The 17,071-nt window shown below is 37.5% G+C and overlaps 1 pseudogene; it reads left to right on the top strand.

Annotated features, from left to right (window-relative positions):
- The window catches only part of LOC149214083 (CBL-interacting protein kinase 23 pseudogene), a 90,737-nt pseudogene extending 84,698 nt beyond the window's left edge, over positions 1 to 6,039 (top strand).
- Positions 6,040 to 17,071: the final 11,032 nt, after the last annotated feature.

Genomic DNA, 17,071 nt, shown 5'->3' with positions numbered 1-17,071 from the left:
CCCTTGACAGATCTTGCAACTCCTCCCCTTACTTATCCCGCTTGGAGAGTACCTGTAAAAACACAGTAACAAAGAACCGTCAAAGAATCTTGATCTATTACAACATACACATTATAGATCAGATATATAATGAACATATAATAGCATTCACAAATGATAACATTCACAATTGCACAATCATATGGAAGAAAACTTGAAGAAATTTATTAAATAGAAGGGAGAATTACAACCCAGTTGTCTGATCTAGCATTATCCTCCCAGCATCAAGCCCTCTTCACCTCATGAAATAGCAAGATCACACCAACAATACAATGCTATTTTTCTCAATTAAAAACTATCAGCACTTCCTTGCAATTCACAATATTCCAGCCTCTTGATCTCTTAGATGAGGGATCCATTTATAGATGTGTGCAAGGGTGTGAGTCATATCTGTGGTTTTGGATAGTGTCATTCCACTTGTTACAATTGGTTCCACTTGGAGATTTCTTGGATCCCTTACTCATCCCTGGGCAAATTCAGAGAGGTAAGTGTCATAGGAGAAGTTTCCAGAAGATTCCCTGAGCAACCACCTAGCAAACTATCTCGAAAATTTGTCCATCCTCGCCCATCGCACCCTATAGAAGGCCCAAATAGTATGCATCACAGCTAGGTAGTGTACCACTCAGTATGCATCGCACCTAACCAGTGTAAAAGTCAGTATGGTTCAGTTTAGGTCATTTCTAGATGGTTTCTCAGGTGGAAATTTTGGGGAATGATGTAATCAGATGACCATGTTATTTTAGGGTATGAAACAACTCTTTTAGGGGTTGAAGAGTCCTAGTTTATCGACATATAAGATCGGGGTTGAAGTGCCCAAATTTGTCTATAATGATCTCCTCCGTTAGCAAGGATGAGACTATTTCATCAAACTGCAAGGAAATTGCATTGCTACCTATTGTAATAACCAGACTATCACACGAATTTGGTAGAGAACACAACAAAATAATTCACTTATCTTCATCGGAAATTTTAATATCAATAGACAATAAATGACTTCCCATAGTATTAAATGCATTCAGGTGCTCTGTCACCGAGTCTCCATCTTTCATCCTCAGGTTATACAACTTTTTTCGTAGGAACAGTTTATTCACCAGAGACTTAGATTGGTACAAAGTCCGTAACTTATCCCACAAATCCTTCGTCGTAGCTTCCCCTGATACATTCAGCAATACTGAATCTGAGACACACAATTGTATTGTGCTCTTTGCCTTTCAATCCAACTTCTTTCATTCTTCATCGAACACTCATGTTGGTTTAGTACCTAGATCTACCGCAATCCACTAATCTTTATCCACCAACATATCCTCCATCTTGAGTTTCCATAACTCAAAACTCTAACCATTAAATTTGTCGATCTCTATCTTTCCACTGCTTGCCATCTTCTTTCACCACCAAAATCGATCTCGCAAATCTCTCACTGAATAGGGTCTACCACAGGTCCAAGTGAAACCCCTCAACAACAAAGGCATCCCGTTGAAGCCAAAACAACTTTGATACCAATTGTAGGTTTTAACTCTGTACAGAAATTACCTGCATACCAATTCTAAAACACAGAATTAAACAATGCGAGACCATAACACATAAAATGCATATACACATAGATTTCCCCTAGATCCCAAAACCGGGACTACCAGCTTGATTTTTCATTATGTTCCTTTCAATGTTATAATACATAATTATACATGGCGTAGCATCCAATACCATGGACCAAAAATCATCGCGCCCAAAACCATGTGTGAAAACCATGCACAAAAACATAGATAGGTTTTCCCAACCTAATATAGGGTCCAAAAAAAATTTCCCTAGCACGCTACACCGGACCCTATAGAGGGGGGCTAACCACCCCCCTCAAACCCCCTTGTGACCCCCTCACTATACAGTCGGCACAATGAAGGGGGGGCTCCGTCCCCCCTCTAACCCCCTAGTTAACTAGGTGGGTTAGTCGTCGAAAAAATATAACACAACCCAACAACTCCTTCACTCATGCAATGCGAAAAGCCAAATTAGGAAGGGTGATGATTTCGATGAATGGGGACAATGGTTAAAAGAAGATATTTTTGGAAACGCCATGTCACCATAGCACTCCAAGCCCTCCATCCACTTCATACCCACTATCTATCCATCATTCATACATCCCATTTCATAAGAAAAAAATTAACATTTTGCAAGAACAAACCCTACACTCTATCTCACCCTGAAAATTTCTTGAAAAAAACACACACAACACATCCTCTCCATTTTCACAAACCTACACTACTCCTCTGAGCCCTAACATCATCCTCCAACCCCTCTACATCATTTTGCATCACTCCCATACAGTGAGAAGACACTGAAAGAGAAGGAATGACTGTTATAGGAAGGCAGAATGTTGCTACAAGAAGGAAGAAATGAAAAAATTGTGCTAAAACCCAAAATGGTAGTGCCTAAGAGAGACCTAATCATGATATAGAACTTCAAGGTCATTAGGCAATCATCTAGGCCACAAAAGAGAAGAGGAAGGCAACAAAAGGAAAGAAGGCATTCACCATCAAAATAGAACTCAAACTGCAGTGATGAAAATAGGCTTTCCAAGAGGTCTCTAATCTCTTTGTAGCTTTTTTCCAAGGCCTAAAAGATGTTATAGAAAAGGGATAAAGGCATGGAAGTCAAGTTGAGGGCCAACCCTAGGCTCAGAATATCATTTTTACACAAAAAAATGTTTAAACAGGATGCTGCAGGGTCTCCTATAATTCTACAAAAACCGCTACAGGGTTCCCTGTAGTACTACAGGAACTGCTACAGTGTTTCCTATAAATATTACATAAATTACTATAAGATGCCCTAGTTCTGGTATAGGGGCATTTTAAAGGTTCTAGAGGTGTCCAAATGGTGTGAAAAGGTAGTAGGATGTTGGAAAAAGATACAAAAGACCTTTCCAAACTAAAAAAAAAATAAATAAATAAAATAAAATAAAATAAATAAATAAATAAATAAATAAAAAATAAAATAAAATAAATAAAATAAAATAAATAAAAATAAAAATAAAATAAATAAATAAATAAATAAATAAAATAATATATATATATATATATATATACAAGAACCCATCTTGAATTAGGGGAAGAAGGTAGGCTAAGGGTCTCAAGAAACACTGTGATTTTTTCTATGCACAAACAATTTTGGAAAAAAGAGTGAAAATTGAATAAAGGTTTCAAGGGAGAGGATATGAATAAAATGGATCTACAAGCCAATAGAGTTCACTTTCAAAGAGGAAAGTTATGTTTTTTTGCTTGAAAGACTATTAAACAATCATGAAAATAACAACTACATTTTTGTGCTTGTCCTTGCAGAATTTATAGCCAAGATTATTAAGAGAATTTGATAAATGCATAAGAGATATGCCAACAAGGCCATGAATGAGGCATAACGAGGTATGATGGGCCTCTAAATTAGACATAAATTAATGCCCATGCCTCTAAATTAAACATATATTAAGGCCCATCTGACCATCCTTCAGCACATTGAACATTTCTTTTTGCATTAGATAATTTAATTTTAACTTTAATATGTTCATTAAGAAGGTTTATGGATAATTACATATTTGTGCCTAATATTATTTATTTTTGTGGAATATTGTGAGAATATTAGGCAGATTATGAAGATTTGGAGGAGATAATTAAGGGACTTTCTCCCTACTACAAGAGGATCAATATTAAATAATAAATCAACAATATATTTTGGAATTATGACACATATTGTGGAGCTCCAATGATTGATAAAATCTAGGAATGTGTTCCCTTCGATTTAATGTAGATTCCTAGTATTGGCAACCGAATCCACTAATAAAGGGATTTTGGTGGGAAAGCTTCCTCCTTTCATGGGGAATGATTCCTAATAATTTTTTACAAGTACCAAGTCAAATTTTCCTTTAGGATTGGATTTTTCTTAGCCTTCTTGTGGAGAAAATTCATATTTTGCAGCTCTACTTTCATTTTCTGTAGGGATATAATTGTATTGATGGAAATAATGAATATTTATGCCATGTTCAGCTTCTAAATCTTGGTATCCTCCATAGGACTCTGATTTTCCTTGGGCTTGTCCATCCCAGGAGCATCAGAGCCCTTTTGTATCATTTACTTTTCTTCTTTTCACTTCTTATTCACATGCATCTCTTGTTCTTGTTTTCTATTTCTATATTTAGTATTAATGGTTTCTTGTTGTAGTATTGGGTTAAATGGTTGAAGTAAGCTATTTTGTAGGATGAATAGCATCATTTAATCATTGTAACATCTTTGGAAGGTCATAGTAATCATCGAGCTACTTGGATTAGCTTGCTTATTCCCAAATCTAGATTTCTAGAAGTCCCTTGTGGCAAATAACAGTAAATTTATACTATTTTTTAGAGCATGATAATGAGCTTCAATTGAGTTGATTCCACTTGCATAATATCAAAAAAAAATTCTAGTTCATAACAAAAATTACCCCATTTAATTTTCACTTGATTAGGTTAGGCATTTGATAGATTTACTAGCTCACTAGCTATCGAATTTCTAGATTTTAGACTAGTAATTTACTACCATTTTTTAGCATGGATTAACAGTGGTATTTTTGGGTGATTCCACTTGGAATGGAGACCTAATACATCCTAGTCAATAAAAAAAAATTCCCATTCAATTTGGATTTTATTTGGTTGGTCATTCGGTGAATTATAACTCCCTATAGCAAATTTGTTGTTTCATGTAGTAAACTACAGGAAACCCTGTAGCATCCTTCCAACATGTATATACTTGCCCAAATTCACTCAATAAGCTTGGTTATTGTCCCTTAGGGTTGAATCAATACCCCTAGGCTCTAAATAAATTATTATGGAAGACTAAAGGCCACTTAGGACTTGCCTCTTTACCCATGCAAAACATTTCAACGATTTGGGCTAATGGACAGATTTATGGATTGGATAATACAATGATGATTTTCTTGATTTCCACATCCAATGAACTCTATTAATGGATATAAACTTTTTGAAATGTAATGGTTGACATTTAGTTCATGATATTTACTTTATGCAATTAAAATACGTTTTTTTCTTTGTTCTTTCTTTCTTGCAATATGTTAAGATTTCCATTTCGAGCATTTCATTTTCTTCAATTAGTTTATGATTTGATTTCATTACATGCACTCCATTACATCATGGTAGTAAAGGAAGGACACATTGTATGTTGCACATATAGTGTCGATATCTCTTAATTTTGTACGAACCCTTGGTTGATAATTAAAGTTGGTAGCCTTGGGAGTTGCAGCATTCTTGTTGTAATACCGAGGCTCATCAAAAGTAATGAAAGATTTATGCTTCTTTAGTATTGATTAAGACAATTCAAATTTATAATATCCTTGATCATTAGATTAATATTGTTTGAATTTCTATTGTCTTAACCCTATTTTCCACTCCATTATAGTGAGAGAAACCCAATATCAACTTATCTCAATTGTTTGGCTAAAATGCATCCCTTTTCATGTTTTCTTTTACTTAGGTGAGATTTATCCCATGATAAATGGGTCAAATTACATAAAAGAGAAATTTCTCATAATTTTTTTCTAGAATATTATAATTATGAGATAATAATTTTTTCATAATTGAGATAATTGAGAAAAAAATAATAATTTTGAAAATGGTTTCTAGAGTTTTTCATTCCCAAGGAGATCAACTTGACCCAGTTGGGAGTTTGTCATTCCCAAGGAGTACTTTCTCATACTTTATAGCATCATAAATTGCATCGAACCTGCATGCATGACCATCTGGATTGGGGATCGTTATTAGATTGTATTAGGCATTATATTTTTTTGTCTGGTGATCTCAATCAGGCACGTGATTGCGGAGCTATAGCTCCTTGTATAATTAAATGCAACAACTATGATTGCATAAATCTTTGATCTCTTTTGTGTTTGTGATTGTAGGTCTTTTTTGAGCATTTCGAAGCTTCATCGAGACAGAGTGGGGATCTTCATCAAGAATTTTTCAAATAGGTATGAGATATATTCTCCTACTATTGTCCTTGCAATTTAAATGCAATAATCTTAGGGAAAGAGTTATTCAATTGTCTGTTTGTTTCTAGTTTCCTTTAGGATCTAGGGAGATTTCTCTTTTCAACAAGAGGGATTTATATGCCATAACATCGCTCTATAATGCAAAGGAAAAATCTAGACCATACGGTGAAAACCTTGTAAGCTTATAAATATCTTTGACATTGACGGGATATTCTTTATCAAGCCATAGTGAACCACCTTGGATTCTGATAGTGATAATTTTGGTATAGTGCATGGCCTCTCTTGTGGTGCCAAAGATAGGAAAATATTGCAATTTTATCAAAGAATATTTTTGCAAGGGGCGAAACTCAATTTTCAACCTTATATTAGCACCACCACCTAGAGCAATGATAGAATCCATGTATAGTTATGATTTGAGGGTGGGGAATAGAACATGATCAGACAAATCATTGTCAACCAAAGTAGTTTTCTCATATTTTCCTAAAACATATTTCTTGGGATTGATGTGGGGATCTGAAAAATCTGCAGGGATTGTGGGTTTAGTAGCATGAACCATGGAAATAAATTGAAGACTATAAACAAATTGGATAGGGGGACGGTGACATACTTGAGACACAAAGGTACAGAAGCCAGGTTGGAAACTCTAAGGCACAAAATAGAAAATGATTATTTACACTTTGATATTGGTATTTGTAATGAAAACCATCAACTCAATGCAAAATGACTTTATCATTGAGCATTAAATGTAGCAACTTTCCAAATTAAACTTTATTTGGATATCACAATTACCAAAACACAAAACTCTATGACATGACTCAAATGACGAAAAAGGGGATGAAATGACATAAAAATTAATTGAAAATGGTAAATCAATATGCCAATGTGGAAATAAAATAAAATAAATATTTGTTACAGGGATATTGATTAGGTAATTGAAAATACCCACATTAATGACTTAAATAATGTTATAAATGGCAATTTAGACTCCCCCCTCCCTAACCACAATGATTTTTTGTGGGTCGCAACTAAGAACTAATACAAATGATAGATGCAACTAAACTAACTAACTAATTGATGCAATTTAATTAACCCTAAACCTAACTTATGCCACATTATCGAGAGAAAAAAGCATGAAAATGTGACCATGGTACAGCTTTAGGGGTGTGCCATTGAACCATCCAGGAAAAAGTATTCCATGAAGTTGAGCAAGCTTGACGGCTCCATGTTCTCTTATCTCTAAAATAAAGGAATGGTCCCAACTAGTGCATCTATGATTTACCAAGATGTTTGAGATACTTATTATCATACAACAACACTTGATCTCCTACCATGAAAGACTTGCATTTGATATTTATCATGGCAAGCCTTTTTTCATTCCTTCTCAATACTCTGGTGAAAATACACAAGAAACCATTGTTCATCCAGTTCCCATGACTCTTGTAGATTCTTTCCAACAGACTCGTCATCTGACATTCTTCTCGCTTGAGTGATGAAAATATTTGGAACAATAAATTCTACCAGCACTACTGCTTCTCGACCATATAAAAGTTAGAAAGGGGTATACTTATGAAATTGCTTCACAGTAGTACAATAATCCCTCTCTATGGTTGGAACACTTTCATCCTAGTCATATATATTTGCAGATCAAAACTTAGTAAGTCCTTCTCCATAATCATGTTAAATTCTTTAATAGTTCCATTTTCTTGTGGATGATAGGGGGTGCTTTTATGATGCTTGATCATAAATTCCTGCAGTAGTGTAGCAACAATTTCATTAATAAAATTTGATCCTTGATCACTTGTCAGGCTTCATGGACATCCAAATATAGTGATGATAATCTCAAATATAAACCTAGTGGCAACCTCAGTAGTAAAATCTTTGACAGGAGTTGCTTCAACCCAGCGCATTAAATAATCAGTTGTGGTGATTATATAGCGGGAATGAGAATGTCTCTAGGGATAATAGTCCCTACAAAATCAATAGCCCACCTCTCAAAGGCATTAAGAGCTCTCATTGGGTGCAATGAAAGTTCATCATGATGGAAGGGTCTCTTAACGCGTTGACAAACATCACATTTCCTTGCATATTCCTTCACATATTTAAAAAGGATTGGCCACCAAGTATAGCTTGTAACACCTTCCTTGTGGTTGATTTTCCCCTAACATGGCCTCCTACAATGCCAGAATGACACTCCCATAAGATAAAATCTCTCTCATGATCAAAATCACATTGACATAGAATATGATCCATCCCCATATTATATAGTTGAACCACAATTAGTTGATAGTCTATAGCACAAAGTACTAGATGCTTCTTTTCAAGGGTAGTGTAACTGTTAGAAAAATTTCCAGTCATTAAAATTAGTGCAATATCCTCCAGGTAGTCTGGTACATCCTCAATTCAAAATAGATTGGCATCAATTAATTAATCGTCAAGTGATCCTCATGCTTCTCCAGACTCTATGCAAGATAGATTATTAGGACCCACATTAGCTTGACTTGATTTGACAACTACTTCTAAAGAGAACTCTTGAAATAATAATAAACATCTAAAAAGATTTCCTTCAAGCACATGCTTATTAACAACATATTTTGATGTGGAAGGAGGAGTAAATAATTTAAATGGACCGCCCAACAAGTAATGTCAAAATTTTTTAAGAGAGTACACCACAGCTAGAGCTTCTCATTCATTTGTTGTATAATTCTTCTCAGCAATAGAGATATTTTTGATAGAAAATAGATAGGATGATCTGTATTTCCCTCACATGGTTTCTCCAAAAAAAAAACCTAAGGAAATACCATGTGCATCTATATGTGCATGAAATTATTTGTTTGGGTCTGGATAAATCAAGATCGATGCACTTGCAAGCTTTTATTTGAGCAAATAAGATGTGGCATCACACTCCTCAGCCCATGTGAAGTGCTTGGATTTATTTTTAAACTTCTCTAAAGGTGTAATAATGGAGTAGGGAATGGATCATGGACACAAAAATTATTAAGGCTCTGATAATCTACATAGGTTCTAATGTGATATGAATCATTTTTTTCTTGAATAAAAATAGGACTAATCCACTTGACTTCATCAATTGGAAATATAAGACCTATAGATAACCTTTTATCTATCTCCCTCTTGAACTTTTCTTTAACTCGTGGATTCAATCAATAGGGTCGATGCTTGATAGGCCTCATATCAATTTTCAACAAAATTTTCATTTCTCTTGAATCTCCTTTGATCTATTTGAGCTCTGAAACTGATGCCAGAAAAACATCTTCATACTCTTTCAATATTTCAAATATTTCCTTTGTAATTTTCTCATCCTAGTAGTCACTAATGGAGGATAATTTAGGCTTTTATGCAAATCTAATGTTATGTTTCCATAACGTTAAACGCTTCAAGTGTGGAGATATAACAACCTCGAGTTAAAATCTCATGTAATAAAGTTAATAAAGTCAAAATGAGACCAAGGTCATGGGACACCTATTCCAAGATAAATGTTTGGCAAAACATCCTAGTGGCCATCACTTGTTATTTATTATGGCTAAAGGAAATTAGAAAAGGCATTGACAAAGGCTTTGGAAAGGCAAAGAGGTATTTATTAGCAATTATTTATGAAAATAAAGGAAAACAGGAGAAAAGGGAGATGAAAGGTCACGTTTGCATGAGACGAAAATTAAAGGAAATTGAAGGAAAATAAGGAAAATAGAGGCCTCAACGATAAAAAGGCTTTTGTGGATTAGTTCAAGTATTTTTATCAAATTTTCTTTGGAATTAATTTATAGAGAGAGAAGAGCACCAAAAGGAGAAGCAGTCAGATTCAACATTATTGGATGGCCTAATGGGGCAAATCCTAGTGACACGTGTCACCCCTAAGGAGACGCTACGTGGGGTTGATGAAAAGAACATGGTGTCATACTAGAAGCATATTGAAGGTCGAAGATTTCATAACTCCTCTGTAACTGAAATTTGAAGAAATTTTGATATAGGGAGCTCCGATGTTGTTTGCATTTGGTCATGGAGGAAAAAGAACCAAGGGTGTAGAGCAAGGCTTACCATCTAAGTGTTATGGAGATGCCACATGGGAACTATATTTCGGAGGTCATAGTTTTCGTAACTCCTCTCTAACTAAAATTTGAGAAAGATCTAATATAGGGAGTTTCTAATGTTGTTGGAACTTGGTTGTGGAGCCCAAAAGACCAAGGTCATAGAGAAAGAACACAAGGAGATAGGCCCTCGACTAGATCCTAAAGGGATTAGAACCTGAGTGCTATGTCGCCAGTCACAACACCTGGTCCTATGGTGAAAAAAAATAAGATGCTAAGAAAAAGTGGCCAAAGGCTAATATCAGAATCTCGTGATTTCGTAACATCCTTCCTTAATAAAGTTACGAAATGTGGACCTCCAAAATTGCAACATATAGGAGTATGAATGATGAATGGGTCAACATCTAAGTGAATGTGCATAGTAATGTTGGTGTCGCAGGAGCAATGGCAATTGAAGAGATTATTGAGTCAAGGAAGCAAGGACAACAATTGCGCAAAATGATTTAAAGGAGTTTTCATGAGCTGAGACAAGCCATCCCTGATCTTGATTCCATGCTACGATAAATTGAATGAAGATCATAGCCTCAGGTACAGGAGATTTGTTCAAAGAAAGTACAAGAGTCTTGTTGGAGTGTTCAGGATTGACTAAAAAATTATGTCTCAGCATGGGAACACTCAGGTGGGAATTCCTTTCATTAATTGAACAACAACCACAGTTGGTGAGAGAACGAAGTCCATTCTCAGTGATTAATGAAGCTACAGTGCCTATGTATTAGACACAAAAATAGGAAGGAGTGTCAATTGCAGGAGTACACTCGGGCAATGTGAATGGTATAGTGATGGCTGACAGAGACAACATTGATCACAACAACAGAATTCAAGCAATGACATGCAACGGTAGGATGGAGAAGCCATGCACATGTACACTTTGATACTACGAATGGCAGAGTGATGGCTGATAGAGACAACATCGATCACTGTGTTTCAGTGAAACAAAACCCGGGATTATAGTTGAGTAATGTAGGGGAAAATTGTATTATTTTCAGTGACTTGTGTGGAGAAAAATGTGGTTGTGTGTGCACTGCTAAGGAGAGGCCAACTCTACTGGTGTTAAAGAGAGAGGCTAAGAGTGCCTATGCAGAGAAAAGAGACCTTGAGAGAGCCTATGTTGTTGTGTGAGAGGCTGAGCGAGCCTATGATACTGAGAGAGATTGAGAGAGTCTGTGGAATAGAAGGGGTCGAGTACTGAATGTATGTTATTGAGAGAAAAGAGACAAAAAAAGTAGAGTGTTGTGTGGGTTGTGTATTAGTGAATTTTTTTGAGTGAAACAATGGGCCGTTGAAGAGTGTGCAGAGGACAGAGTGTTGCATAGTCCAAAAGGATATTGAGGAGAAAAAAGATGACATCATGTAGAGTAGCTACCATCTATAGAGAACATTAGTTAATTTTTGAGTTTGGGTTGGAGCCTGCATATAGGAATTTGGTGCTTCCATCTCTAGTGGGTGTCTAAGAAGGCTTGGGGGTTGGTTCCTCTTGCAAGTTGGTTCTTGCAACAAACCTACAAAGTTAGTGCTTCGGATGATGCTTCTGGTAGGCTAATCAGGTGTTTGCAAAAGGGAGAGTTGGTCTTCCTACTAGTGGGTGCTAGTAACCAAGCAAAGGGAGTTGGTGCTTCCTATGAGTGGTGGCTCACAAGTAGATTGATTATCTATGTTGCCTTCAACATTCATTCTACAACTTCTATGCAGACATTTTCAAGACATGGTGTTGCAATCCATGCTTCAAGGAAATTTAACTCTTCTTGAAAATCATCCTATTTACCTACACATTGGAAGTCAACAGTAAGTGTAAAAACATCTACAAAACCATATTGGTTTTGTTCCTTCTGCTATGTAATGATAGATTTCTTCTGTTTCACTTCCTTCTCTACCTTTGTCACTTCCACTTCTTTACTAACCTTGATTGCTTCAAATAGGTTGTCTTCCACTTATTTTGTAGACTCAACTGGGATTCTCTCACCAAATATCATCATGCCGATGTCATGTTTTTGTTGCATTATCTACAACCATTCATCATTAGGCAACAATTTTTAATTAAACTTTACATCAATAAATTAAATTGTTGGATTCACCATAGAATTGAGTGCTTCAATGGCAACTTCATTGTCATCGGCAAGCTCTGTTGCTGGATTGACCAAATCTTCATCCACTTGCGGATGTGCACAGAGGGGTCAACAAACATCTACATTCTCCTTCTCTCTTGTTTCTGCAAATTCTTCACAATCATCATCCTCTTGTGGCTGAGCATAGTGGAATTCACCAAACTCTTCATCTTCAACTCGATTACTCCCCCTGTTAACACCCAGGTTGTTCCCTATGACTCCCAAGGGAATACGGCCGGGGTAACCACTAACCAATCTTTGGATCACTGTTTCTAGCCAAACTGTGATCAGAGAGGGCTCTCTCTTTATGATTTGTAACTGTTTATGATAGGGTTTTAGGCTAGCTATTATGCACAGGTTTTGTTTATGTTTTGGTTGAAGAGTTTCTTTTAGGTCTTATGATGTAATTTTCAAAGAGTCAAATATCATTGGGCAATGGAGTCTGTGGCTGTATAGGTGTCTAGAAACCTTGAGGTGAACTGGTGAAACTTACAGGGCCATTTGGATGCTTCATACAACGAAATTTTTGTTTTATAACACGAACAGGTGAAAAAACCAGTGAAAGCAATTAAGAATTTTCACTAAAGTATTCGAGTATTTCCACCAAACTAGGTATGAGAAACAGATAGATGCCTCAGGAGCAAAACTTGAATCCCTGGGGATGTCTATCACTGCAAAAGATATAGTTTTAAAGTGCAGCAATTAAGAATTACACTTCATTCACTGTATCTGAAGAAAAACATGGATAATAGCTCAGATTGAGTTCAGGGTAATCAGTGATTAAATCCTGGAACTATTCTTCTACTTTGCTATTAAGTTTAAACATTTAGACAATAAAAGAGAACAAAAGACTCGAAAACATGTAACACAGAGATTTAAGAAAACTTATTGTTTTATGAAACACTCTGGAATCCTGCAACATTCACCATTCATCACAACGCATCAAATACACCAAGCTTCGGAAATTCCATTCTCCCTTTGCATTACTTCTCTGAGAATTTTACAGCAAGTGAGACTTCCAAAAGGAAAATAACAACAACCCCCTGAGCTTCTGCCAGGGGTGAATATATACTTGCGATTTTTACAAAAATATCTGAGTCCTGAGTTATCTCAGACTTAATATTCTCACCAGCTTTGAGATATTATTATCAGAAATTTATTACAGCATTGAATACAAAATAAAGGCGCCTTAATGTTCTGTCAGAAGATATTTTGGCCTTTGGGATCTGCTGAGTTGGTGGAGATACTTTGATTAAATGCTGGAGAACCCGACTTTATGGCTTGTACGCTGTATTTTGGGTTGTCACCTGTGATTGTGACTGCTGCTGTGGTGAGTAAATAGCTCTGTTGAGTTGGCTCAGCATCTGCCTCTTCCTTGTAGATTTTATTCATCAAAATTGTGCCTGCGCATGACTGCTCATGTACTGGAGAAAACTAACGCTACAAGTTCTGGCCTGATAAAATTATCTGTGTCAAATTCCTCCATACTTCCTGTGTGGGCAATTGATGATTTATGATTGCCCCCATAGTCTCATCTGCTTCAGTATACTTAAAGAAATTTGGTGGTGTATCAAACAGATGATCAATTTCATTCATAATAAAAAACAGATTATCCACCCTATCATACAGATTCTGCCCTGATGCTGGCCCTGTGTCTGTTGAGGTACTGGGCTGTTTTGCAATCTGTGCTACTGCATGGGCATCAATCCTTTTGTTGTAATTTTCTAGGGTGAGCAGTCTTCCTACACTGCTTAAAATGCTGGGGAGGCCTCTGTTCTGCAATGCCACAAATCTGTCCAGGAACTTGTTGATCTCGGTCTGCATATCCTGTGTCCTCCTCTCCAGCGTACCAACTAGACTTCTTAGTGTCAGGACTCTTTTAACTACTGAGATTGTTTCAGTCCTGTTAGTAATTCCCATGGTAGCTAGTTGAGAGCTAGTTTTGTTATTTAAAACATTGATCATTCTGCTGGCAGCATCTGGCATGTGGCCAAGGCTTGCTCTGGCTCTGTGTATTTCCTTGTTTGCCTTGGTGATGAGTACTATTTGCTCATCCATAGTCTCAATATACTGCCATTGATTGGTGATGGACCGCCCAATGTTACCCCAGAGGACTGCTTTCAATTCTGCTGTTACTTTTTCTAATGCAAGCTCTTTTTCTAGTTCAGCTATTCTCTTTTTTAGAGCTTTTATCTCTCTCTCCTTTGCTGCTTCATTCTGCTTGCTTTTGTCAAATTTTTCATTCACCTTGGCCAAAGATTTATTGACTTCATCAAGCTCTTTCATTTGAGATTCAAGAACTTGGATCTCAGCTTGCAGCTTCTGCATATCCAGACTGGGAGTCTGTCCTGGTGTTGGTGTAGTTGTTGCTGTAGATGGTGCTGTAGATGGTGTTGTAGTTCCCGTTTGCTGAGGAGGAGGAGTAGTTGTTGGAGGGACTTCCTCAAGATTAATTATCACAGGAGGAGGCTGGGAGGGTTGGCCCTCTTCTCTTTGCTTCATTGCTATTTGTAGTGCTGCCTTTGCAGCTTCTGATTGTCCTAGCTGGTCTTGAGTTCGAACCAGCTCCTTGTACAGGGATATCAGTAGGTCTGTAGCATCCTTTTCCTGCCTTTGCTGGGCAACCTCGTCGGTTTGTGGATGGATGGTAGCTGGGAGCTTGATTTTCTTTCTTAAGGCCGCCATGTCTGCATCCCTTAGCTTCAAGAGTTCTTGGATACCCTTAACATCTTTAGGATCATGTCCTATTTCTATAATTACCTCTTCCAAGGACTTGATCCTGTTGTCCTTGGCTTGTGATGATGCTCTCTCCAATTCCAGCTGAGATGCTGTGTTATCAAGGCTGCTCTTCAATTTGTAGTTCTCCAATGTCTCATCTGCCAAGGAGGCATACACCATTTCACCAGTTTGTTTATGTAATTCAATCTTATCCATAGGGTGTATGTCTTTGGCTAGCACCTCCATGTTGGTTCTTAGGTAATCCGAGGTATTTTGAGGATGCAGCGTTGTGGGCATGAAGTGACTCATGATCATCTTGCCTTCACTTACATCAAAGGCAGACATGAGTCTTTGCTGATTGGTAGGAGCCAGGTTCAGCAAATGATTATACAGCTGTACTTTAATAGGATCACTCCTCCTCTTAATGTCAATAAATTGCTGTTTGATGCTGGACTGTCCTTCTCTGTGCTGGCTGGAGGAGCTGACCTCTCCTCCTATAGTTCTATCATGTTCATGCTGAGATGAACTGGCTGAAACTTCTCCACTGGGTGGGCTCATGCCCATTGCTTGCCTCACTGCTATGTCATCCTCTTGAGAGTCATTTAGTCTTTGTCTTTTCTCTCCCCGATTGATGGATGAAGTCAGGGGAGTCTCTCTATCCCTTTTCCTGGTTAAGTCCTCCTTTTGTGGGGTTTGGAGGACTGAGGTATCAACAGTAGTTTCTGCCCTAGGAGGCACTATTGTCTGAGCCTGTTGCTCAGTGGAGCTTGGAGCATCAACCACTTTTTCTTGCTGCAAGGACTGCTGTTCACTAAACTGTTCCTCTTCCTGTTGCTGCCCGAGTTCCTGCTGCTCCATCTCTTCTTGTTGTTGTAGCAATGTATCCACTTGTTCTTCTGTCAATGGAGGTGGCTGTTCCACCCGCTTCCCTTTATCCTCGCTTGCTGTCTGTGGTGCTTTCTCGGCAGTTTGCTGCTGTGCTGTTGATGATGTAGCAGCTGCTCCAAGTTGCTTTTTGTAGGAGAGGGGCACCTGTCCACAAGTTTCCAAGTCAGCTTCCTTTTGCATATTTCTAGCCTCTCTCTCAAGTAACTCTTCATTAGTAATTTCCTCCTCTAGGGTACCCTCTTCCCAATTTGATGCGTTGGCATACTGTTCAATCTCGGGTTGTCTCTTGTGTGCATAGCTACCCAATTTGTATCTAATCCTCCTAAGGGAGATAGCATGATTGGGGTCATAGGGTATCCATTCAAAGCTGGTTTGCAGTCTGAGGCCTTCCAGGATAGTGTTTGCCTCTTTCCATCCCTCTTCTTTTCTGTTATATAGGAAAGGACCCAGCTGGTTCCTTACCTTCAACTGTGACTTCTTGTTGTTGCTCTGAAAATGAAGATAGTCTGAGTTCCCAAACTGTCTGAAATATTCCAAGGCAAAAAGCCTCATGGGGACATACCTTGGCAACCTAAATGGGTTCAACTCACAGCCATATATCCTGATGACTGTGTGGTTTTGGTAGAAGTACCAATTACCAATGCTGTAGGACTTATTCAAATGGAGAATTCTCCTCATGTCATCAGTTAGTCTAGGAGGAGGAGTACCATGCAATACTGTCATGACTGGATAGATGAATAAGTCAATGAACTCAGTGTATGTGTAAGGTGATACAGAGGTATGATGAAAAACAGAAGTCCAGAACACAACTGACCTTGGAATTCCCTAGGCATTGAGTGGCTTCAAAGGAACAGAGAAGGTGGCTGGCTGATAGAACAAGAATAGGTGGTATATATATGAAGTATACCTGAATAATCTTTCCCTCCTCAAGTTCATAAACTGCTCATGGATTTTATCTGCAATGTAGGTTGCATAGTCATAATGTACAGCTGGGGGTTTGCCAGGAGAGAATATAGACAGCATTGCCATTAGGCTATCATCCACATCCTCCATCCCCCTGAATCCTAGGACATAACTGATTAAATCCACTAACATCTTGCCCAATTCATTCAAATAGTGATACCCAATAGGAGGGGTTCTGACTGATTCAGAGCCTGGTCTTACAAACAACTGATTGATTTTAATGATTTGGTCATTTGACGG

Source organism: Pinus tabuliformis, chromosome 1_1, assembly GCF_031772625.1.
Source record: "Pinus tabuliformis cultivar Carrire ecotype Pingquan chromosome 1_1, CPIR1, whole genome shotgun sequence".
NCBI lineage: Eukaryota > Viridiplantae > Streptophyta > Pinopsida > Pinales > Pinaceae > Pinus > Pinus tabuliformis.
Note: the sequence above shows the minus strand (reverse complement) of the source record. Positions and strands in the feature narration are given on the sequence as shown.